At 33.2% G+C, this 26,940-nt stretch overlaps 1 protein-coding gene across 1 annotated transcript in view; it reads right to left on the minus strand.

The window, feature by feature from the left end:
• Positions 1-26,940, minus strand: part of Grip (Glutamate receptor interacting protein) — a 227,060-nt gene that overhangs the window by 150,995 nt on the left and 49,125 nt on the right. The gene's annotated exons all lie outside the window — the stretch shown is intronic.

The following is a 26,940-nucleotide window of genomic DNA, read 5'->3' on the forward strand; positions in this document are numbered from 1 at the left end:
AATATGCGAAATATAAACCTGCAGTCGGAAGAGGTAAGGGAAGACATTCGAAAACACAATTTCAATGATACTGGGAAAAGATAATGTATAAAGCATGAGGAACCCCGGAGGACATGTATGAAGAGGTTCATGATATTGGACGAGGCACAAGAAGTAAACAGAGACCGTAGCATTTGGCACTCTGTTCTCCTTAGTAACCACGATAGGGTACAGCATGAAAAAAATATAACCTGTAAGTAATATTTTATAACTATTTCAACAAATCCCAATTGTCTATAGTATTTTATTATTTACGTTATATCAAGCTAAAAATAACAAAAGAAAACAAAACTTTTTCATTTTCAACTTGTATTTTCAAGTAAAAACATTCTTTGTAATTCTACACCTTGAGGTCTCGAGGAAATCACATTAGCAATTTGTACGAGCTCGTGGTTAGAACGGAACAAAGAAGAATTTTTTTTTAGAAGTGGTATAAACCAATTATTATTAAAAATATTAATTAAGAAAAATAGGAGAAGTAATCTAAATCAATTGTATATTTCTAGTATCTATATAATAATAGCTTCACGATGTGTCCCGTATGTAACAGGCGCAACAGGTAGGCAGAGGGAACCTAATGTTAAGAAACTTCCCGACTTCCGCCTAATTTTCAAGATATTGCATGTTGACTCAATACTTCTTGTTGCTAAAACGCGGAAATACATTTTTTTTTGCGGAATCTTAACCACAACCGTCGCGATTGCAGTGTACCATGACGACCTCGTTATTATTTCATCTAATATTGAACTCAACGATAATCTTCACATAGCATGTTTATTCGTATAGCTTGTCGTATACATTTTCTATTCTTTTTCTATCTTAGTACAACTTCGACCAAAACAAAATTCCATTCTAGATCCTTTGTTATGAACAGAGTGCAATCTAGATATTTTCCAATTTATAGAAAGAAAAGACGTCGTTAGAAAGTATAAGGAAATTCAGGGTACAAAGTATACTTAAGTAGAAATTTTAAATTGTCTTAGAAAATTAGAGTTACTACTTAGGATATTGGGCATTTAGCTTAGAATTAAATTAAATACATTTTTGATAGTACTTTAGGCCAGACCTGGCGCAGCCACAGGGGCACAGAGTGTGACTTTAAACACGACGGTTTGTAGATTCGATTCCCACTAGAGGAAATGTAATATTCATTTAAATTTATATTTTTATTTTTTCGCTCTGGTATCGAGGCAAAGCGCGACGTTGAGTTCCACCACTCAACACGCAATGCCTTCAGAATTTGGCGTAAAGTGAGGAACGGGTTCCCTCTGCCTACTCTGCTATGTGCAGGATATAGCGTGAAGCTGATTTATTTAACAGTACTTTCGAAAAAAAAGAGATTCTCTTATGTAGAGAAAAAAAACATTGCCCAAACGATCAGGATCGAACCCACAACCATCGCGTATACGCTGTCTAAACATACTAAAACATTTGTAATACCACAATTATGAAACAAATAGCAATCATTAACAAGAGAACTTTTTGAAATGAGCCTTATTTGTTATACAAATTTTGTGGCGTAAATTGCGATGGAATTACTGCTTATAAATAACCAAGATTAAGAGGGAGATGAGTTTATGTTTTGAAATAAAAAAAAAATATTTCAATTTTTTGTTGTTTTGTATTGTTTTGTTTTATGTGTTTTTATATAATTATGGGGAAATTATAGTGACCAGTCACTATGTTCTTATGTATTTGATTATTGTTATAGTAGTTCTGATATGTACGCTGAAACAAAATATAAGGATATTTGCATGGATTTTAGATTTTTAGCTTCACGCTGTAAGCAGTTTATTTATAGCAGGTTTAGCAGAGAAAACGACTTACTGTTATGATACTTTGTTGCTTTATTTTTTAAGACATTACGCGTTGAGAGGTGGAACGTCGCGCTGTGTCTTAATATTAGAGCAGGGAAATAATAATCATTCATTCCTTCGATTGGGAATCGAGCCCACAACCATTGCGTTTTCATCTACTTTGGTAAGTACAAACGTGGTACGGTTCGACAGTCTCCACGCTAATTTTAATATTTTTAATACATTTAGAATTGCAAACAGCAATTAACCAAATCCATGCTTTTCATATGGTAATAAAACGTATAACAAATAGTATACTTAATTGTACCAAAACGTCTTGAATCACCGTTGGAGCCGCGCCAAGGAAACAGTTTGAAAAATGACCATTACATCTATTTGAATTTGTAAATTATGCCCTTTTTAGCAAATGCACGTTGAATAATGATCTTTTAGCTTTATATTGAGCTGTATATTTTATAATCATTTATTATCTACTAATTCGGCAGAAAGTGGGGAACGGAGTGCCTTAACACTAGGTTCCCTTTGCCTACCCTGTTGTGTGTACAGCATGAAGCTGACTTATTTATTATCTACTAGCGATTCCAATGCAGCTTAGCTCGCTTAAATGTATTTTTATATTATAGCCAATGGATACTATTTTTACACACTTTTTAATACGTTTAACTCACGTACAAAGTTTCATTATAATCGGTTGAGTAGTTTCGGCGAGTAACCGTAACAGACAAACTTACATTCACATTTATCATATTAGTATGATATCAATTTTTTCGTTATTGAGTGACTGATAGACAAACATAGCCGGATTTAGCGTAGTTCAGTGGAACGATGTTATTTGGCATGAATTCCGCAGACTTTCCGGAGTATAGGGAAGCACTCAGAGAGGATCTTCTGGATTCCTGGACAGGAATTGCATTGAAATACTTCATATGGGAAAATTTCAACTGTCGAACTATCACGGTTCATGAAATATAACCTGGTGATAGACAGACAGAGGAGGCTTAGCAATAGGGTCCCGTTTCACCCTTTGGGTAAAAACGGAACCCCAAAAAATGGACGTGTTATACAAAAAAAAAAGAATTTCAATTGAAAATTCTATTTATTTAACACGTAACAAAATCGAGTTATCAACGCCGCTACGTATAACATAATTTGCCGCTAAATTGAGTTAGTTACATATTCGAATATTATTAATAGACGTGTACTATATATATATATATGTTTTTAGCGTCTTTTAAGTTTCTTCCCACACATTTGGCTTTAATGAATGTATTAGATTTGCAAGATTATATAGAAATATTTATATTTTATGAAATTTACGCTGAAGGCGCTTTTCCTACTCTAGAGTAACCCACTTTCAAGTTAGTGAGTACGCATACTGTCTTAAGTACTACATATAAGACTAATAGTCCTCAAAATTTGAGCTTTACTAAAATGACGTGTGACGTACGACAAAGTGGAGAACAGCACTATATTCTCTCTACGCGGAAAAGGCGTGAAGCTTTAATTAAATAAATTAGCTATTTTATTTACTGATGTTACATAGAATAATTTGTACGCGAAAGTTATCGTATTTGATTACACACTTATCTGGACGGCGGCCAACAAACATGAATCACGCCGTGTCAATGAAACTCACGCCGCTGTAATGGGCTAGACGTGTTATTTAGAGAAAAGTGGCGGACGTAATTATGAATATGAAGATATTTAGTTATATTCGATAAAAATAAATTTAAAAAATATACGTTTCACATGCGTGAAATAGCGTGAAACTGTTTTTTTTTGTAGAAAGATCTAATTTAACCTGAAATTTTCGCTATATTATAAAATGTAAGTATCTACATAATACGATGATATTAATTAAAACCTTCGTTTTAATTAAACCATTGACAGTCTAATAGGCTAATAAGGCTTCGTTTATACGTCACCGAGTCAAGTAATTACTTTATTTCCGTTAACGGATTTTGAATTCTTAATAAGATATGGACGAAATTGATAAGCTTTTTGTTTTAGCTTTTGATATAGAAGTACTTTTGAATATTTCGGCTGTTAAGCTAGAGAGAGAGCACGCTGTATCCCGAGGTGCACAGCAGAGTAGACCAGGATGAACCTGGGAACCTAGTGTTAATATGATCCGTTCCCAATTACACACTTCTTTTCCCCAATTTATGTCGGATTCCGAAGCATTGCGTGTTGAGTAGCCGAACTCAACGCCGCGCTTTGTCAATTGCTAGAGAGAGTTAAATTAATATTTGTTATATCTTCGTGTTGTATGCCACATATAGCAAGGGTAATCAGAGACTAAGTACTAGATGTAGTAAATGAAAAGCCATCTCTCGTGTGAAAACAAATCATCTTTCATCATCATCCGTGAACTGATTATTATTTGAAAAGATCATCGGATCGAAAAGTTATGTACTAAGAAATAGACAAGAGATATTACATATACAAGCAAAAATTATTTTTTAAATGTATTTTATAGCTCCAAGTAAATAAATGCTCAACAACAATTTCCTACATCCCAATAGTGCTATAAAATTTATCCTTTATGTCTCAAGCCTAGCTCCAAAGACGTTTACAAATAAATACAAATTGTAAGGTATTTCTTTCATAAAAATAAAAACCGTGTCGTATTAAGTAGACAATATGATAGAGCTATTACTCTGATATTATCAATTTTATTGCCACCTATAAATGTCTTGAGAGCGTATACCGAACGTTTGGTGCAAATAAATTGTTCTCGCTTATAGAATTTTAATGTTTTCCCATCACAATAAAAATGGGAAAGTACTGTAGTCGTGTTATTAGATATTCTTGTAGAAAACAATAAATTGTATAAAACCATTCATGCAATCATAGCTCAGTGGGATATCGTTTGAGTGTGCGACGGTTGTGGATTCGATTCGCACTTGTGGATATGGTTGTATTTAAATTATTTTCATTTCTTAGCTGTACTTAGCAAATGCGGCGTCGAGTTTCAACACGCTATGTCTCAAAATTGAGGGGGAAATTGAAAACGTAATGTTTTATCACAAGTTTCGTATCTACCCTGTTATAGTAGCTAAAAAAGTGATGCTAAAAAAACTCTCTTACCACTCTCTTACCTTTAACAAAATATAAGTGCCATCGCTTTACCAGACTACAGAAAGAAAGAGAAGAAACTACTTAGCATGTCATGGATTTATCGTGTGGCCCATCTCGTTGCATGGTAAGGAGCTTAGAGCAGTTCCTGGAACCCTGCGACCCAAGTGTAGACTTAAGGGTCCCATTAATATATAAATATTAATTAATGCTTAATTCCACTCTACTTAACCAAATTCGAAATTATTTGATTAGTGCCGCCTTCAAAGTAAGTATTAAAAGCTAGATGCTGATGGTTCGAGACACATTGAATTTCTTTACTAACTATTGGGATATTTGCTTCTTGCACCTACTTGTACGTTCAACACACTGATCAGGAATCGTTTTAAAAATAGCTTTAAAATTATTCCTTATCAGATCGTTTCCAAATTTGTATTTTTTCTGGATATTTGTTTGCAATAGAACTGTAAGTATGAGTATACTTTATGATTTTAAAGAATATCTCCCCAAAAATAGAAAACGAACCCACAACCCTTTATGTATAACGTGTCTAAACATGTGTAGATACTTTAAAAATACGATAAAAAACATTTTTTATAATTTCCACCCTTTCTTATTCATGTTTCGTCATCCTATATTTTGGTAGAGCATCTGAGATTGGTTAAAAATTAATTATCTAAACTGGCCTCCCACTACGCTGGTTATTTTTGACTTTTATCTTCAACTCATCTGCGTCAGTCAACTGTCGTATAATGGATATAGTTACACCGAAAAAACGTAGTTTAACGCTATATCCAGCACATAGAAAAGTAGACAGAGGGAACCCGGGAACCTAGAGTTTAGATACTTTTTTCCTATTAAGACACTTCCATTTCTCAAAATTATTATTTTTTGTCTTTGTCTTGTAACCAGGGCTGCAAAATGAAAGTAAAGCATTCATGGAGTAGGTATCGAACCCATAAACGTCATGTTTATAGTCAAACGTGCCACGATTGCCTACACATAGTAACCACAGAACATTTAATTAAAAGTAATATGAAAATAATGTTTAATTCCCATTAAAACAAAAAATAGGAAAACACTAAATAAAGTAAAAAGCTCATTTTCGAGCAACTTAGAGCTTACTTCCCAACGCGTATGCACTTTTAAAGCCAGATACAATTTAACGACGCGGAACGAAGAGTGGCGAAAATGTTCTAATTGTATAAGTACTGTAATTCCAGTTGATTCTATTGAGGTAATTTTTAAAGCTTTTTTTACATAAATACTTATTTATATTTAGCTTCACGCTGTATCCCGCAAATAGCGAAGTAGATCAAACGAATCAAGTGTAGACACTTCTCCATCAACAAGTCCGTTCCCCACTTTGCGTGTTGAGTGGCAGAACTTAACGCAGCGCTTTCCGTCGATACCAGAGCGAGGAAATGAAAATATAAAATCATACCCCCAAATGGAAATCGAACCCACAGACGTCACGTTTACAGTTGCACGTTTGTACCCCTGCGCTACGACGGTCTTATAATAATAAGTTAAACTTATAATACACTAGTGGACCCGGACGCGACTACGCCTGCTTCAACTATAAGAATATTTATTAAATATACCTATTCATTAAATTATTTTCAATTTTCAATAGAATTAGTAAGAAAATATAAGTTTAATAATCAAAAAGAATAATAAGTAGATACACATTATTAGAAAAAAATATCTGAGTTATTGAAATTAACCAACAAAAGGATTAAAAGTAACTAAAGGATAGATATTCTTAATATTAGAAAAAGTACCTAAAGTTTTCCGTGCGTGCGTACATAGATATCGACTCTACGAAATAACTAAACATTTCTCTCTATTAAGCAGGATAATTTTAGCGGGCAATATCAAATAAAATAAGAAGAGAACCAAAGTGTAGCTTAAATTAATTATAAATAGCAAATAATTACATAAACATTTACAATAGTTCGAAAATGTATGAAAATTTATAAAACCGTCAACGTCATCTGCCCGTTCAGTGACATCTCCTTAATTATTTATTAGAATGATATACAGTAAACTATAATTTCAATCTAGATAAAATGTTAATAGTGACTATTATATTTATTTTCATAAGGATGAATATCAAAATGTCGCGGTAACGGTTGCGTAGCGACGCGACGGTTGTTATTAACATGGCAGAATAAATTGCATGTCAAATTGGAAAGTACTTTAAAATATATTAGTATATATGTGTAATGTAATGTCATATAGCCTATAGCACTTCTGAAGAATGCAGCTTTCATACAAAACAAAAACAATGAAAATCGGACCTGTAGATCCAGAGATCTTAGCGTTCAAACAAACAAACAAACAAACAAACAAACAAACAAACAAACAAACTCTTCCGCTTTATTATATTAGTATAGATAAATAAACTACCAAACATAATATAATGCTCTTCCATAATATTAATGGGATAATAATTTCCGCAACATTTCTTGTGGCCTTTAGGAATTAAGGTCGTAAATGATTTCGCCTTTTGGATTACGGGGAGTGGATAAAAGAAATGTCTTCTTTAAAGGACAATGGATGGATTACTTATGAGATTACATCTTGTTAGATAATTAGGTACAATATTCGTTACTTTGTTGAATATGTATGGGAGGTTAGGCATAGAGCCTTAATATTAAGAGTAGAGAGTAGAGTGCTACTCTCCGTTTTGACGAGTTTAATTTTACCAATTGTCACGTAATGTCTTAAATTTGGGCTTTAAGAGTAGAAACAATCATTTTAACATTTTTAAAATGTTATTTCACTTTGAAAAGTAGAAAAGAAAGTACTTTTAGTTAATGTGACGCCTATTTTTAATAATATACGGGAACAGGAAAGACATCGCCTAAGTGTGAATCCGACTGGCGTATGAAGTTCACTAGTTCCGTACCATTATCTATTAAAACAGCAAATAGATCCCGTTTCATGTATGGGAGCTTCCTTAAATATTTAATTTATTCTGTTTTTGTGAAAATTTCAACTGTCTAACTATTAGGATACGACGGACATAAGATACCACGGACCTCGGAGAAATCGGAATCTTAGTAATAGAGTCCGTTTTACCCTTTAGATATAGAATCCTACAAAAAAATATATTTTACGTCTTCACTTCAACGTTAATAAAGCGATGGGTGAAGACTAGTGTAGAATAAATCAATTACTATCATAAAAACTAAATGCTTTGACACAGAGAGATAGATATTGCAGCACAATCGTCATGTATATCGACTAGATTGCTATTCAATTCTAAGCCGATATTCGAAAATTGGTGCAATACACTACACATATCTATACATATGTATGTATATATCTATATCTATGAAACGTTTGTAGAATATATCTGTAGAATAGTTATAAAATAGAAATTTTAATATACATACATGTTTATAATTTTATATATGTATAAAATAATTCTGCGTTGAGTTCCGCCATTCAACACGCAACGCCTCTAGAATTCGGCAGAAAGTGGGGAACGATAGTGTCTTAATGGGAACAGTGTATCTTAACACTAGGTTCCCAGGTTCCTTCTGCCTACCCTGCTATGTACAAGATACAGCGTGAAAACATCGTGATGTTACAATATTGATATTAATATTTTATGAAACTGTGTAATAAAACTAAAGGTTAAAAAGAAAATTATCAAAATATTATCGCCAACTAAGTTCTATGTAGAATATATTTTGTTGGGTACTTTTATTTTTAAACAATGGTTATTTTATTGATTTGGTTACTCAGCAGCGTTAAGTTCCGCCAAATAAACGGCAATATTTTTAAAATAGTAGGTAGTAGCTAACTAAGACAAAAAATAAGAAATTAAAGACATAAGCATTTCTTAAAAATACCCACTTGGAAAATTACCTCAATAGAATCAACTGGAATTACAGTACTTATACAATTAGAACATTTTCGCCACTCTTCGTTCCGCGTCGTTAAATTGTATCTGGCTTTAAAAGTGCATACGCGTTGGGAAGTAAGCTCTAATTTGCTCGAAAACGAGCTTTTTACTTTATTTATTGTTCCCTTAGTTTTAATTTAAGTTAAATTTTATTATTATAATTGAATTCACGCTGTATCCCGCACATAGCAGGGTAGATAGAGGGAACTCGGAAATCTCGTGTAAAGATATTTCGTTCCCATGAAGACACTTCCGTTCCCCACATACTTTTTAATTCACTTTTAATTTAATGTTGTATGGTTACATTTAATGTTCTGATTGATTAAATGTTAAATACTGATATTTAAATTGTAGGGTGAAGGTGCTTCTTTTTATACAACTGTAACTTCTCATGAAAGAGATCGCTCTAAGCATTAGGACCGCCTTATTGTAAACTTTTTTTAAGACGCAATGCCTTGGTAGTGAGGAACGGAGTGACTTAACACTAAATTCCCTCGGCCTCCCTGCTGGTGCGGCGTGAAGCCAAAACACTATACTTGAATTGTACTACATCGCAGCGAATATTTGTATACGTGGAGGCTATGGTCCTCACTGAAAGAAAAGTTTACATTTAAAAATTTCATCATCTCACTCAATTTAGATAAAATAAGATATTAGACTCTGCCATTTCATCTTTCATAAACAAAATATGCTGGAATTTATCAATATATAATTAAATACATAAATGTAGAACTAACAAAAGAAATCAAAACAATATATATGTATACTTTAAAAAAATTCAACTGAAACTATTCACTGCAATTGAAAAGATTTTTAAAATGTAAAAATTTCATAAAACACACCTAGAAGAAACTTTTGCGAAATTTGAATACAATAAAAACTGACGAAGTGCAAGTCAGACTGGCGCACGACGGGTTCCGTACCATATAAACGGCAAGAGGCCCTTTAAAAATATATATTTTTTAGTATTAGCTGTTATAAAGACAACAGAAATACAACAATACTTAGTTAGAAAACGTATAAAAATTTTAACGTAGCGCGACTCGAATCCGCGACTCCTGGAAATCGACCAGGCGCTCTGACTACTAAGCCATACGTTCTCATCAAACTACGGCGAAATTCTTGTACGTTTCTTGCAAGAAATACATAATTTGTGAAAATTTCCACTGTCACGGTTCAGTAGATACAGCCCAGTGACAGATGGACAGACGAACGGACAGAAAGAAAGCGGTGCTTAGTAATAGTGATATTTTACCCTTTGATTACGGAACCCTAAAAATGAGTAAGTACTTTGTTGTAAATATAGAATAGAATATCTGTAGTAAGGAATGAAGTTGTACTAAAGTTCTTTCTGTGTGCTCAGTGGAAACAGTGAATGCTTAGCGAGGGGAAGAAAACTTGGAAGTACTGAGTATCTACGAAGTTTCCGTACCTGAACAAACTTTGTTTTAAATGGTACTTATTTTGTAATTCAGTATTTTAAGCGTTAAAGCTTTTGGGACTTATAGATAGATTGAATGTTTCAGTTTGAGGTAGTTTTGAACCCAATTGCATGGGGTAAAAATGATAACAAATTAAGCATAAAAATGGTAACATATAAATAGTGTTTTAATATTCTATTTTTTAGTATCCTGCATAGCAGTCCGACACCCTGTTTTTCACGCACCACCCTATTTGCGAGACTTTGCGCTTTATCCTGTTACCAAAGTGATAAAATAAAAATAGTTCATTTCTTGGAGCTGGAATCGAACTCACAACCGCTGTGCTTACAGTTACACTACGATACGATTGCCTCTTGTCTATATGAAATTTTCTTAAAATGGTAAAAAATAGAGAGCAGAAAAATTTATCATTATTCACGTGAAAAAAACCACAATTAACAATAATTAATATTTCTTACACATTCTATACCTATTCTGAACTTGCTTAATAACCGCTTAAATTTAAGAAAATATTTTTTTTTGAACACTATTCCAAATAAGGAACACTATTCAACGCCGCACTTTCTTTCACCAGAGGGAACGAGCGAAAGAAGTGGAGATCAAAGACAATCAACAACAAACTCTCCAATAAACTCTGTTCCACTGTGGTACTGCCTCAATAGGAAACTAGCCACTTTCCAAATATTATATCAAAATCACTATTTAATAATCTATATTTGATGACAATTCCGACATCAACTGAACCGGCTTAATACGCATTAACTAAAGTAATGAACCATCAAAGACATCTACCCTACATCTTAACTGTACTCAATTGACGAGATAAGGGTCAATTGTCCAATGAAACTATATCAAAATCATCTTTATTTCTTTGTAATACTGAGTATATCCACGTTTTAGGGTTCCACAGTCAAACGATACGTCTATTTATCTGTTCTGAATTAAAGGGACTTAACTCTAAATTTTAATTTTAATAGAGATTCATTCCTGTCCCCATTTTCCACTCGAGTGGGAATCGAACCCACAACCAGTCGCGTTTACATATGTTCCTGCGCCACGACTGATCTCAATTTTTAACTTTAATTTTAGTTAAACCACAAAATTACAGGTATTTTGAGTTAAGCCACTTTTATTCTAAGGGTTCGGTAGACACATATATACATATATGTAATTAATATGTTCCTAAATCGTTCAGTGTGATATCTTTAGAGATTCTAGAATAGTGTCTTAACATTACTGCCTATCCCGCTAAAAGCAACAAATATTCATAAAAGCTACAGAACCATTCAATACAAAATATTAATAACGCTTAACCCCCTTTATTGTCTTCCTTTCATAACTTAAATATCATGATATTGCATTTGACATAACATTACACTCAAATATAAGGCTTATTATAGTAGAAATAAGAACTACGATCGCACGCTCATATTTTCTTAATAATTTTGTTATGCATTAACCAATTTGTGGGGATGTAACTTTATTATGTGTTTTATTAGATCTTTTAATGTACGGGGTGTTTAAAGTTATTATGTTAAATGTTTCTGATAACGATTTTGACAACTGATAATAATTCATTTTTTTTGGTTGGATCAATAATTTTGATTGACGTCGTAGGTTTCGTTCCCGGTTGTGGTAATTTTTTATAAAGTGTATATAACACATACGAGATGTATTGTATAAATGACTTATTTATATTACTATTCTGGCTATTATTTAAAAAAATATATAATTAATTATTTGATAATTGTTATACCGTTATAGCGTAGTGGCATTGCATCTGTCCGCAAACGTGACCTACTCGGGAGATTCGATACCTACTCGGGACAGAAGAAATATTTAAATAGTTGAATTTTCTAGCTCTGGTAACAAGAGAGAGCAGCGTTAAGTTCTACCAGTCTACCATTTAGAACACAATGTCTTAAAAAGCGAAAGCAAACATAGTTTGTATGTCTTGAACCTAGGTTCCCTCCAACAAATCCCCAAATGGGAATAAAACCCACAAATAAATAATATTATTATACTAAGTTGCAAAAATCTGACAAAGAATATATTTAAGGGATGATTAATGACGCCGGCGCACTAGAAACTAAAGTAATAGTTTTTATATCATTTTTTGTTGCGTGTCTACTAATGCGAGATACGCACAACAGCTGTTTTTCAGTTACTTTTTATATATATTTTTGGTTTTTGTTTTACACATAAATATATATTTTACATATACTAGATGTTTGTTTAGGATTCGTCACGGAGTATATTTTTTTTTATATATATATATTTTTTCAATACACTGTGTGTTATAGCGACGGTTGTGGATTCGATCCCCATTCGGGGGAATTAATTAATATTTTAATTGGTTCTCTCAAGCACCAAGGCAAAAAGCCCAACGTTGAGTTCCTTAACTACGGGATATAGCGTGAAGTTGACAAAAAAGATAGTGACTGATTCAAAGTATGTGACACAATTTATAGTGACCCAATTCTCCATAAATCACTCTCGAATTTGAAATAGGGGGCACAATTAAGCATCATCTATTATTCATATTAAACCACCACACTCGATCAAGTAGGATTTCATCTTGCTTGCTCAGTGATTTGACTTCGAATAAACTGATGTTGGCGTTTGCCGAACTTCGAGTAATTGAAGTTTGTGAATTTCAAATTTCAAATACAACACTACGCATAAACTATGCTGGACAGCTGAAGTTGAATTATTCTTAAGCTTAGTAATAGTCTGTTTCTGACATATTTAATTGGATACATTTAAATATTTTTGAGTATCGTACAAGTTGTGGGTACGAATCCCATTTGAAGGAATCAATTATTTTCATTTCTTCATTCTAGTAAGAAGAATTTGACTTCCACCACTCAAAAATTTGGCAGAATATGGGGAACGGAGTGTTTTAACACTAGGTTCCCTCTGGCTATCCTGCTATATGCAGGATATAGTGAGAAACTAAACAAAATAAACGAAGTTTATGTTATTATTACTTAAAAGCAATAATAACTGGTTTGTTCAGTACACTTACCGTAATATCGTCCAAAAATACATAATGACTATCTTGGCGCAGTAGGACAGCGTCAGAATGTACGCTAGATGGTTGTAGTTTCGATTTACCTCAGTCGGAAACATTAACTATTTTGACTATCTAAATAAAGAGTTTCTTAAAACAGATCACTATCACGACACTAAAACAATATATGTCTCTATAATATTTTAATTACTTTTCAACAGCATTGAACCCACACCCTCCAAGTACTATCAGCAAAACAAAGTTGATTCATCATACAAAAGTAAAATACATAAATCGTATACATTTTCTTATTTCCTGTAATAATATTATTTTCAAAGTTAAAATGTGTAAACAATAAAAGATTCTAAGAAGCAAATTAGTTCGTTATCGGTGATTCAAAGAAGTTTAAAAATAAACATGTCCCCTCATCATCACGTGGATGAGATACGATATTGTTGTCTCTTTCCATCTCATACAAAAACTGTATGTCTGTCTCATTTTCCTGAAATTTCTTAAATATTTAAACTTATGATCAAAGAACGAAAGTCGTTACTTACAATATATTTTTGTTTTTTATCTTCAAGTTTATCTTATTCTTTTTATTTAGCATGGTAGGTAGTTTAAGCGAAAGTAGCGAAAATAAAAGAAATATCTTCAGCTATATCTGTAAACGCGATGATTGGTAGTTCGATTCCAGGTCGAGGGAATAATATATTTAATATTTACATTTTATCGCTTTAGAAACGAGGCAAAGCGCAGTAATGGGGAACGGAGTATATTAACAATAGGTTCCCAGGTTCCCTTTGCCCAGCTATGAAGAGGAAGAAGAACGTGAAGCTAAAAAACCCTCCTTGTGTATAGGAAAACAAAGGCACAAAAAACGAAAAAAAAAAAAAAAGTAATATTTAGTTTACGTGATAGGAAGGTAGGTATCACTGCATTCTTCGCTTCATATAACACTATGTGGGTATTATACGAGAATATAGGGTAAAAGCCGGATAGTTGCCACACTTTTTGAAAAAGCTGTTTTGTTAGAAATGTATACCACTACATTACCTATTCAATGTGTGTTCTTAAACATAGTATATTAATCTTCTAACTTAGCCAATTTTTTCAGATATAAATATTACTAATTTTGAGTACAGCCTGTTTTATGTGGCCTCTAAAAAAGGGGATAGTTGCCTACTATGGCGGATACTAGCCTAACGTTAATAAATTATAAGCAAAAAATCATTTTTAGAAAAAGCTTTTATTTAAACGCTTTAAAAAGGAGAAAATAATTTTTTTCTTTTAAATTTTAACTATCAACTCATAACCTCATTGTACACAATTTATATGATCATAAAAGCTTGTCGCGTGATTTACTTGTGTATCTAAACTAGTGCTAATTTAATTATGTAAAATCTGCTAAGTTTCAATTTTTAAAGTTTCAATTTAATTAAATATTGATTAACGCGACAAGCTTTTATGATCATATAAATTGTGTACAATGAGGTTATGAGTTGATAGTTAAAATTTAAAAGAAAAAAATTATTTTCTCCTTTTTAAAGCGTTTAAATAAAAGCTTTTTCTAAAAATGATTTTTTGCTTATAATTTATTTTTTACTTTTTAGTTACCACTGGCTAGGTTTCTCACACTAGAGACATGTACCACGATTCCTCTTCTATGGTTAGGAATGCTGTTGGCGACACTAGACCCTTCCTAATTACAGTGGGGGTTCACCAGGGCTCGACTCTTAGTCCGTTCTTATTCAATGTAGTGCAGCCTCCATGGCTGATGATGTATGCTGACGACATAGCACTCATTGACGAGAACCGACTGACGCTGGAGCGTAAAGTGAACCTCTGGAAGGGTACGCTTGAGAACCGCGGTCTTAAACTAAATGTGTCGAAGACCGAGTACATGGCCTGCGGGAGCCCGGACTCGAGCACGATCCTTATAGGTCCTGAGCCAACCGTTAAGTCAGAAAAGTTCAGGTACCTTGGATCCGTTATGCACGAGTCTGGAGGCATCGATCACGATGTCCATGGCCGGATAATGCTGCCTGGGCCAAATGGCGTGAGGTCCCTGGTGTGGTCTGTGACCGAAGAAAACCGCCAAGCTCAAGGGACTGATATACAAGAGCATCATACGACCGGTTCTTTTATACGGCAGCGAATGTTGGCCAGCACTATCTCGGCACACTCAGGAGCTTCACGTCACGGAAATGAAGATGCTGAGGTGGATGTGCGGCGTAACGCGGTCTGACCGCATACGCAACACATTCGTTCGAGGTAGTCTTGGGGTCCGTGACGTAGCAGATAAGCTCCAAGAGCGCCGCCTGAGATGATATGGCCACGTTACGCGCCGGTCTAAGAACTAAGTCGGATGCAAGTGCCTTGCTATATCAGTTCCTGGAGTGAGACCTCCTGGACGCCCAAGGAAGCGCTGGTTGGATGTCGTGATGCCGGATATGAGAGCCAATGGTCTAACCACTGAGGACGCTAAAGACCGCGCAAAGTGGAGTAGGTTGAGTAGGAAGGCAGACCCTGGCAATAGCCGGGATTAATGCCAAGAGGATTCTTCCTCCTGGCATTTCAACCTTCAACCTTCTGGTTTCTCACACTAGATGTCATATTATTTTTCTAATTATTCTCGGCAAGCTCTTTCATTTGATACCCGTATTGCAGATGTGCATAAATAATAACTATTCCGCCATCTTAGATGTTCCGCCATATTGGATTTAGAAAAATGTCACATTTTTCGAGTTACTCTCAACGAGCCCTTTCAATAGATATTCATATTGTACAAGTAGACTAAAATTTCCTATTTGGCTATCTTGGATGGTCCCTCATATTGGATTTAGAATGACGTCACATTATTTCCCAAGTTGCTCTCAAGAAGCCCTTTCATTTGATACCCATATTATAGAAGTGCATTAAATATAACTATTCCGCCATCTTGGATGGTCCGCCATATTGGATTTAGAATGACGTTAGATTATTTTTCGAGTTGCTCTCAATGAGCCCTTTCATTTGATATCCATATTGCAGAATTGCAAAAATAATAACTATTCGTACATCTTGGATGGTCCCCCATATTGGATTTAGAATGACGTCACATTATTTCCCAAGTTGCTCTCAAGAAGCCCTTTCATTTGATACCCATATTATAGAAGTGCATTAAATATAACTATTCCGCCATCTTGGATGGTCCGCTTTATTAGATTTAGAATGACGTCACATCATTTTTTAAGTTGCTCTCAAGAAGCCCTTTCATTTGATACCCGTAATATACAAGTGCATCAAAAACAACTATTCTGTTACTTTGGATGGTTCGCCATATTGGATTCAGAATGACGTTACACTATTTTTCCAGTTACTCTCAACAAGCCCTTTCATTTGATACCCATATTATAGAAGTTCATGAAATATAACTATTCCGCCATCCTGGATGGTCCGCCATATTGTATTTAGAATGAAGTCACAAACCTTATCGTGCATTGTCATCCAAACCAATCGTGTATACAAAATTTCAGCTCAATCGTACGAACATACCTTTCATTATATGAAAGCACAAAAAACTTGAATCAGCACGATTCTATTGGATTTCAAGTGATGTCACATTATTTTTCTAATAGTTCTCGGCAAGATCTTCCATTTGATACCCATATTGCAGAAGTGCATAAATAATAACTATTCCGCCATCTTAGATGTTCCGCCATATTGGATTTAGTATAACGTCACATTATTTTTAGAGTTACGGTCAACGACCCATTTCATTTAATATCTATATTGTAGAAGTAGACCAAATAGATACTCGGCTATCTTCAATATCCTCCTTATGGGATTTAGAATGACATCACATTATTTTTCAAGTTGCTCTCAACGAGCTCTTTCATTTGATACCCATATTGTAGAAGTACATTAAAAATAACAATTCCGCCATCTTGCCTGGTTCGCCATATTACATTTAGAGTGACGTCACATATTTTATCGTGCATTGTCATCCAAAGTAAACGTGTATACAAAATTTCAGCTCAATCGGTTGACGATATCTACTTCAAAATTGAGCTCTAAGATTTCACCCGAACCCACATACATACATTGCAAGTTAAATAAAAGCTTTTAAAAATGGTTCGGGGGATACTTGCCTGTCTATTTTTTTTTTCAAATAAAAACGGACTTATATTAATTTAAGTAATCACTTTTTGTTATTGAATACAATCTTTCATTAAGTATTAATCAATGTCAATATAATTAAAAAATTACAACAAAATAGACTCCAAAATGGTAATTAAGTATCCAAAATAATAATTAAATATTACTATTTATTTTAAAGGTAGAACAACAATAAAAATAAGAATTAACTTTGGCATAGCATCTATTAAATAAGTATTCAGTTCCAATTACTTACTGAGATCCTTTATAATTATTACCCAAACAACACTTAAAAATACTAAGGTTTTAAAATTTTAAATTTGAACATGTAATTTTTTAATTTAAAAAAATAATTCAATATTAATATTTATCTTAAATATTAAAAATAATTATGGGAATAACTTTGGCATTAGTATTGATTATTACCAGAAGCCAAGGTTTTCAATTTGCCACATCTCATGCAATGGTTTTTGAATGTTGTACAAGTTTCATGCAACCACATACGACACATCTCACATTGTATCCAATCTGATTTTGATTTAGTTAAATTATAATTTTCAAAACATTCTACACAATAATTATCAACTTTAACTTCTTTGTTGGTATTTCATTTTTTTGAATTTGCTAATTGATATTGCTATTTTGAATTTCTTATGGTTCGAGAGGATATGCCATAAATCCGGGATATTTCGTTGATACTTTTTTGTTTTTTATTTAGATCTTCGAACGCAAGTGCTAAGCTATCTTCTGTCCAGCTGATGTGGCGCGGCACCACGCCTGGCTTTCGTTTATACTTGCGAGGCATTTTGCTGTTGAGAATTTATTTTATTTAAGATAAACTATAGTAAAGTCCAATAAAAATATCACCAAGAAAAAAAGATAAAACCAAATGAAAAAAATAACTAAGAAAAAAACCTGTTTGCTCGTTAAAATGTGAAGTTACGGATAGTTGCCCCAGGGCAACAATCCGCAAAAGACAGTAAGGCAACTATCCTTTTTGATACGGATACTTGCCCTTTTTATTTACAAAATAAATAAAACATATTTAACAACAAAACGTTTATTACAGTGAAATTTAAACTCCAATGCAATCAAAGAAATAATTATTTTTCTGAATCCGCAATTAGTTACAATTATATTTAACGGAGATTGCTTGCCAATATAATTCTGACGCTCGTCAAAGCATCGTCGCGGAAGATTTTTACTCACACGGACAAAACTCGTGCACGTACTTCGACAGCTGATGCGGCACCGAGTCCTACGCGGGGGACGCTTCTTATTATGATCAAAAAGAAACACTGACAACACGTCTAACATAGAGCATTTGAAACTGAGGCAAGTATCCGTCCGAGGCAACTATCCGGGTTTTACCCTATATAACAGAATTTACATACTTTACAGAGACCGTCGCCACGGCAAAGCGTCTGACTGCAAACACCAGAGATGGGTGTCCGTCCAAAGGAATAAATTATTTTAATTTTTCCGCACTAAGAAAATGACATATCGCGGTGTTGAGTTCCGCCATCCAACACATAATACGTTGATATTGGGTGCAGCGTGAGTAAAGGAATGTCTAAACACTAGATGCTCTAAAATAATATTAATAAACTTATACTGCTAAAAAATAATAATAATAAACTTGACAGACAGACGGTTAAACTTGTACATCTAATATTAGCAAACCTTCCAATTAAGTGTGTTCATACAGACATCACAAAAATAAAGCAAAATACTGTATAAATAGAGCCCAGATGTAATTTATCATTTCAATACACGAACATCCGGGGATGAAAGCGAGTGACTTATCGTATATCCGTTCTAATATGATTTTCACGTAAACTACTAGCTGTATATTAAGATTTTTCTTTTTTTTAAGTAATAAAAGATTAGAGGAGGATATTAAATTTAAACCGTGTATTTTCATCGTTCCGATAAAACAAGATGTGTAGCGTTAAGTTCCGCCAATAAAGGAGCACCATCTCAGTTTTTTTTGTCTAAATTTAGATAATAATGGAAGGAAATGGTTATAAATTCCACATAATTCTATATACGAGTATAGCGAAGCCATCTTTTACAGGATGCAGAATTAGTCAAAAACCTTTCAATGGTATCACAAAAGTAATATTACCTTCATAACAATACTAAACTAACTAAAACCTAGAAGCCTTAGGTACAATTATATATAGAACTATATTCATTTCTACAATAAAATGGAAAATCTAAGAAGATATCTTGGCGCGAACTCGTTTTAATAAAACTTTATATTAATAAAGTTTTCTTCTCTCTAAAATTCAAGAGAAATTTTCAAAAGCAGTCTCAATGTGAGTAGTCTAGATTTAGACAATTAATCTTCACTAATTAATTTTTAATAATTAATTTAATAATATTATATTAATTATTAAAATGTCTGTCACAAAAAGTGTATTAATATAATTTAACTCCAAATGTTTCTATTATATGAAAGTACGGCATTGAGTGCACTACACTTTCGAATTCAGGTGGAAAGCGGAGAATGGAATGTCTTAACACTAAATTGCTACTACTTACCTAGTTATATGCAGGATAAAACTAAATTGCTTTGGTTGTATAATATGAAAATGGCATTCCTAATGTTTTAGAATTTAATTCGATATATATTACATTTATGCAAACAAGTTGATAGTCACTATTTTTTTCTTTGTCTAGCGGACAAAAAAAAGTTAAAGAAAAATCCCTAAAAGAATCGAACCTACACTCACTCACATTCAGATATTATACAACAAAACAAAACAACTACTATAGCATGGTAGCTCAAAGTTAATTTAAAAAAGGAATTTCAATATACCAAAACGCTATCTATATTTGGAAATCCCCACGAGGATTTCTAATTAGATGAGAAGATTAACTCAGATCTACATAAACAGCTTTGAAGTGAAAATGCTCAGCAGACCGTGAAAAGCGCGAACGGGCAAACCCTTAGTTTCTTTCTTTTAAGTTTATTTGTTAAAATATAATATTTCTATACAAAATACGTATACATTTTGTATAGGATTATTACGAGTATATACAGATGTTGTTCAGATGAAGTCTGGCTGGTTGGTACTAGCGCTTAAAGCTTAATATAATTTTGCTATTTCATAATTAAAGTACTTTATTTTTGTATTTTTAGTGTATAATTACGCTTAGAGTTAAATAAATATAACTTTAAATACGAAAAAATCTGTAACTCCTTCTTTATGCAATCTGATGAGACTGAACTAATAATTGAACTTATTGTTTTAATTAAATATTATCGAGATATAAAATGAATATAAATAATCTATACAAATTGTACTTTGTGCTACTTTTGTAATGTTTTACAGCTTCACGCCCTCAGAATTTTTGAGACAGTGCATGATGAGTAGCAGAGCTCGACGCTGTGCACTCAAGGGTTTTTTTTTGGAATCTTAAGTCCTTCCTTCCTTCTTTCATCGATCTTTCTTTTAAATGCAAAGATAATTGATAAATTAAACAAATTGCAAAAAGCAGTGTAAGGCCAGTCGTGGCGCAGGGAAGAAGAAAACCTTTAGACATCTCATACAGGTTAGTTATTACAATTTACAACCCTTTTACTTTAAAGACTTACAAATGAACAGTCAGTCTGTCTTCTAGACATCGAGCTAATGGACAGACTATATAAATAATATTATTCATTTACTTTGAGTAAGAATACTTTTATTCCCACATTCAGCTACAATAGCTTTTTAAATGAACATCCAAGTTTTCTCTCAACCATTACGACACTTCAAAAAGAATAAAAAGAGCAATTTTCTTAAAAGCATTCTTATTTGCAAAATTCTTCATCTTAAACTGTGATCCACGTTGTATACGTGGCTATACAAATAATAGGACAGATGGTAAGAATGATCTAATTTTTAGACTTAAACTAGGACTCGAGTGAATTGAGGTAGGTTTTTTTAAAGAAATTTTTTAAAGAAACGTCGTTTATTTATAAGTAAAAAAAAATATGCACTAAGATATTTTGTTATCTTTAAGAATTATGGTTAAATTATTTGACAAAGGTCAATTAATATACGCGGTTCTATAAATTAATCCCTATCATCTGTTATTTCCGCAATAGCAGATAACGGTATGTTTTATTTTTTTAAATAAACAGTTTATATAGATTTTTTTTAAATATGAGTAGTTTTTGGCTATCGCGCAAATAGCAGGGTAGGCAGAGGAAACGTAATATCGAGACACTACGCTCCTCATTTTTCCGCCCAAGTTTCGAGACATTGCATGGTGAGTGCCAGAATTGAATGCCTCACTCTGTCTTGTTACCAGAGTAAAGAATTGAAAATAATCCATTCCCCCAAGTGGGAATCGAATCCATAGTCGATTACATTAAAAACGGAGAGCCACGAGGGCCTCAACAGGAAACAGGAAAAAAAATAATATATTGTACTAAATTAAGTACATTCGGGAAAGGATACTTAACTGAACTGAACTGATATAAAATTCTGTAAGACTTGACCCACATACATAAATGAACTGACAAGGTAAGTTTAACTAAAGTTTTAATAAAAGGGATCTGTAATCAAACTTAATCGTAAAGTTTCTAAAAAGGGAAGAATTAATTTCAGTTCTTAGTTACATATAATAATATACTCTTAATGATAGAACTACAATATTTTTAAAATTTTTCTTTTTCTTTTTAAAATATTTCTTATTCTATACTACCAGGTGGACCGACGACCTCAAGAAGAAAGCGGGAACCCGCTGGATTCAAAGGGCGCAGGACCGGACGGAGTCGATGCATGAATGCGGAGCGAGCATTGGAGGAGGCCTATGTCCAGCAGTGGACTTTAAAAGGTTGATGGATGGATGGATTATATACTAAGGACAGAAAAATATTGAAAAAAACACATATAAGGAACCCTGGAACTCTGTCGTAGGAATACGAAACAAATATTTTAAAACCAGCATTTTAATTTCGAACCATACATTTTTCTTGGTCTGCTAAAAATATATTATAGTATGTTGTCATAAAATTGAGCTCCGCCACTCATTGTTGCGATGTCTCGAAGATGGAGCGAAGAGTGGGAAACGGAGAGTCTTAACACAAGTTTCCTTCTGCCTACGAAAAAAGCGTGAAGCTGCTTTTTTACATACAAAGACATACGAGTAAACATGTACTCATTCGGGCGACACAACGGTGGCGGATCCAATTTCATTTCTCGATATATTTATATTAATATTTTTTCTTAAAAGAAGTAAATACTAAACCTCTTAAAATAAATAAGTAATTATTTTCTCCTTATCTTTCTTCGAAACAGAACGAATTATTCATTTAAATTCGAAAGGCATCTACTAATTAGTAAACATAAATAAAGCGTTTGAGCTCCGGACGTTTGGTATTCAATTGACGGCTGAACTTAGTCGAAGCGAAGGTTAGAATCATGGACCGACTGTTAACATCTAACCTTTCATTTTATGAAGAAAATAGGTAACTTTAAGAAAAATAGTAATTTTAGAACGAAGGATTTTTAAAAATTTCATATTTCAGTAATAATGGTTAAAAATGACTCCCCCGTTCCGGTAGATTCCGGCGTTCAATTTAGGCACTCGAAAATTGGGGAGTGGACTGTTTTAATACTAACTTATATTATTTAGATCCTGTAGTAAGATTTATGTTAGGCTCTTAAAATGTATTACGTGTTAACTTTATTCTATTTTAAAAACACAGAAATAAAAAATGTAAAAATATAAAATAAAATATATAAACATAAAAACTAATGAAATATGCAAAAAAAATCTTATTGAAATCTCCTAAACCCACACATAAAATCGAACATTTTAATATCAACCAAATATTACACCCACCCTTGCCTCAGAGACAATGAGAGAGCTATACGAAATACATTATATTTGGCGATAAGCCGCCAATCTTATGATTTATTCATATAGGCTTTCCAAGAAAAGAATACTTAAGGACGTTAGAGAGTAGCGGGAAAAGTACTTATAATATCGAAAAATGTAACGTTAAAATATTTAATAGAGGATTTGGTTTCTAATAAAATGTATAAAGCCACTTCAGCCTATCCTTTGTATTTGTTTTGAAGTTATAACTGTTTATATATTTTACTAGTGGACCCGGACGCGGCTACGCCTGCTTGAACTATAAGAATATTTTCGCGTCGGTCATACTCACACTGTGCCGCCCGTAGGCTAGGTCATTTCGAATCAGTGACATCTCCTTAATTATTTATTAGTATGTTATACAGTAAACTATAATTTCAATCTAAATAAAATGCAAAAAGTGACTATTATATTTATTTTCATAAGGATTAATATCAAAATGTCGCGGTAACGGTTGCGTAGCGACGCGACGGTTGTTATTAACATGGCAGAATAAATTACATGTCAAATTAGAAAGTACTTTAAAATATATTAGTTTATATGTGTAATGTAATGTTATATAGCCTATAGCACTTCTGAAGAATGCAGCTTTCATACAAAACAAAAACAAAGTAAATCGGACCAGTAGATCTAGATATCTTAGCGTTCAAACAAACAAACAAACAAACAAACTCTTCCGCTTTATTATATTAGTATAGATATGACTTTGGAAAAAGTATTAAAGAAAACCAGGCCGTTTTGGCACAGTAGCACAGGTTCTGATTATGAACGCGACGGTTGTGGGTTCGATTTCCACTCGGAGGAGTGGTATCTAGACACAACTGAGAATTCAATGTTTGGTTGTATTGAAAGCGGAGTGTTTTAATACTAGGTAGGTTCTTTCCCAACAGCTAGATAGTAAGAAACTAGTGTCAAAACATACTATATACAGTGGCGGAATAGAACAACACATTTTATTTAGATTTATTTAAATAGTTTTTAGATTATCTAAATATTTTTTCCGTTTCCGGTGTTCAATCAGTGTAGACGTCAGTCGATGCTCCCCGAGTAAATAAAATATAATAAATTTTATTTTCTTATTTATTTATAAATAAATAAATGAGCTAAATAAAACCGTTTAAAAAACCTAATTTTTTCCTTGGTGTGGATAGATAAAAGTCGGTTTTACGTTCCACTATCAACTTAGCACACAACGCCTGTAAATGAATATTTAGTGTAATATTTGTAAAACAATTTCCTATTTACTATTATAACTGTTCTTATCAAATATACTCACATTTTAACATTTTCAATGAATTCGAAATATTATTAATTATTGGAGAGGCCTATGTCCAGCAGTGGACGAGGATAGGCTGATGAGGATGATGATGATGATTAATAGACAATAAACCCATCAAAATAATTAAACGTGCAACAAAAGATTGCAAATATTAATCTAAAATGTTAACCAATCATTCCGGGTTCCCAAATTTTACATCCAATCTGCAATAACTAGAGTACTAACTATAAATCTACACTGTGATTTTACACCAGCAATAAAAACTGAATAGAACAATTCGATAGTCACTTTTATAGTGGCGTATATTATGCGTTGGGAATGCAAGTGTTCGACTTGGACTGGGACCGTAGCAAAACTTCCACAAAGTTGATCGTTTGGCTGACTCTGAAGTAAATTTTAAAGTAAATTTCTATGAAACTCTAGTGGTAATTTTAACTTGTCTTGGAGTTTACTGATTCCACTGTGTTTAAGTGGATTTGGTAATAAATTTGGGTATTGAAAATTTAGGTTGTCTTCGATTTTCGTTTGGCTGTAAAGTTTATGAAGAATTTATAAAATATATATTATATTTTTATAAGTGTTATAGGAGGTATGTGTGTGAAGCCGCGGGTGGGCCGCTAGTGTTTTAAAAAAAGGTTCAATATAACTGCAATTTTATAGTTATTGCTTATGATTCCAATACTAAATATTTTTATCAGAAGCTCATGTGTGCTTCCGGCTTGAAGAAGCTTCATTTGTTTTTTTTTTTGTTTTTCTCTTTGTTTCCATCATGGCGCTGGATAGTTAAAATCATACATTGGTTCTGAATTAGAATCTGTTTGGTCTCTAAAATATATTTGACATGGGACGTTTTGATGGGTCACTACTTTCTACCAATTTTCAAAGAAACAGACAAAAAATACCCTTCGGAAGTCACCTCTACATTTGCCGGAAAAGGAAATAATTTAAATATAATAATTCCTCTGAGTGGGTATCTAACCTACAACCATGGCGTTAACAGTCAAACGCTAGACCACTGAGCCACGATAGTGCAATTTCAGAATACTAAAATGTACCTAGAATCTTAGCAAAAGTAACAAAAGCATATTCGCTTTAACTAATTAGCTGCATGATCGATGGCATGTTGCATATCTGCTTCATAGAATAATAGCCCCTATAGTATCGCATATAATATAGAATAGATTATAGAATGGAACGCATCAATCACGTCACGCGCTATTATCTAACCGTGCTAACCGCATTTCTATGCCTTACAAAATTACTAGTATAATACTTGTATACGAATATATACTTGTATATGGTGGGTAGTGAATTCAATTCCTATATCCAAAGATTGATAATATTTCAATTTATCGTTATTCCAGCCTTTATCATACGCGGCGTTTAGTACCACCCATCAACACGTTATGTCTTAAAAATAGGTGTCTTCACTCCAAATTGTCATGCGGGAATCAGCGTGAAGCTAGAAATAAAAGTTTATTGTTGCCGCAGAAGATTGAAGAAAGGACATTTAGAGAATCAACACTGCAGTAGAAACCAAACATTGCACTTTGTTTAATTAAACCGCATTAACGCGTGCAAACTTTCTGTCTAATGGGATTTGAAGCCGCGACCATTGCGTACATTATTAAATTGTTTCACAACGGTGACATCAAGAAATATTTTACATTTCTAGTTTAAAAATTAACAATTTAGTTCTTACTTTTAATTTTACTAGTTTTTATCAATGTTTTATAATAAAAATAAATCCATAGACTCTGCAATAATACTGCATCCATTTCATAATAAATAGAAATAGCAATTGGCAATAAAAGTAACGACGTCATATAAAATTAATGTTTTTGATGACATTAATCTATCTAGAACATAAACATCGCCAATATTTTCTATTGTATAAAATAATATTGTTATATTATTCTAGAAATTTAGGTACAACGCACATTTGGCGCTACAACGACGAACGAATGTTATTTTTAAATTGAAATAATAAACAAGTAAATTTATGTGAAAGTAAACTATAAACTTTGATTGCGTTTCCTGCAATATTTCAAAAACTACAAATGACTACAAAATACTTCTGCTCCCCACGTTCTGCCGATTTCTGTAGGCATTGCGTGTTGAGTTGCGAAACTGAACGCCGCGCTTTGCCTCATTACAGGAGCGAAGAAATAAAAATATAAAATATTTAATTTCGAGTGAGAATCGAACCCACCACCTCTGTCTGTCACGCTTACAGTCGCATGCTTGTGCCCCTGCGCCACGTCTGGCCTCAAATGGCTCCAGGTAAAGCAAGCTCCTGCAAATATTATTTAAGAAAAGCAGAAAAGAGTATT

This window comes from Heliconius melpomene, chromosome 13 (genome assembly GCF_056956725.1).
Source record: "Heliconius melpomene rosina isolate 202511_hmr_F chromosome 13, ASM5695672v1, whole genome shotgun sequence".
Classification (NCBI taxonomy): domain Eukaryota; kingdom Metazoa; phylum Arthropoda; class Insecta; order Lepidoptera; family Nymphalidae; genus Heliconius; species Heliconius melpomene.